Raw genomic sequence first — 904 nt, forward strand, 5'->3', positions numbered from 1 at the left:
GTCTGGCTGGGGGATGCTCTGCAGGAACGGGGCTCTGTGAGGCACTGGGGCCTGGCCAGGGAGTGCTCGGCAGGAACAGGGCTCCGTGGGGTATTGGGGCCTGGCTGGGGGATGGATGCTCTGCAGGAATGGGGCTCTGTGGGCAGACTGCATTGGGAGGAGAGTTGGTGACCTGGGGTGGTGGGGGAAAGATTTCTTTCATTACAGTTTAAAACACTTTGGTGTGGGTTTGTTTTTGCCAACTTCTATTAACTCCAAAGTAAATTCTGCCCTTGGGAGCAGAACTCTCCTTGGGAAAGATCCCCCCGCCCCCTGCAACGGCAGGCTGAGGGAGCCTGCAACTTGGAGCCCTCCAAGGAGCTCTCTAGTGCCCAGAGGGCTGGGTGTCCTGTGTATGGCTGAGTTAAAACAAGCAGAAAAGAGTAAAAAAAAAAAAACCCCAAACAACAACCAAAAGCAGCCCCCTATGTGGCTGAGATCCCCAGAGCCCCCACCTCTATATTCGGGAGCCCCCACTCCCTCTCTGCTCCAGTACCCAGCCCTGCATTCCAGAGCCCCCGTCCCCTTCAGTGCTCCCCAGAGCCCCCAACCCCTATTCCACAGACCCCACCCGCTCTGTACTCCAGGCGTCACCTCATATCCCAGAGCCCCCACCCCTTCTCTGCTCCCCAGAGCCCCACCCCATATTCCAGAGACCCCTCATGTGCTCCCTAGAGCCCCCACCTGTATTCCAGAGCTCCCCCCCCCAGCGCTCCCCAAAGCCCGCACCCTCCAGAGCCCCCACCCCATGTTCTAGAGCTTCCACTCCCACGGATGGGCAGGAGCCTGGCGCTCGCTGCCCCCCTCCCCATCCTCGCGTGTGTTTTGCCTCGGGCATGGCCCGTTGCTCGGCCGGGGACGGACG

Source organism: Terrapene carolina, unplaced genomic scaffold (assembly GCF_002925995.2).
Source record: "Terrapene carolina triunguis isolate 2854851 unplaced genomic scaffold, T_m_triunguis-2.0 Scaffold746, whole genome shotgun sequence".
NCBI classification, from domain to species: domain Eukaryota; kingdom Metazoa; phylum Chordata; order Testudines; family Emydidae; genus Terrapene; species Terrapene triunguis.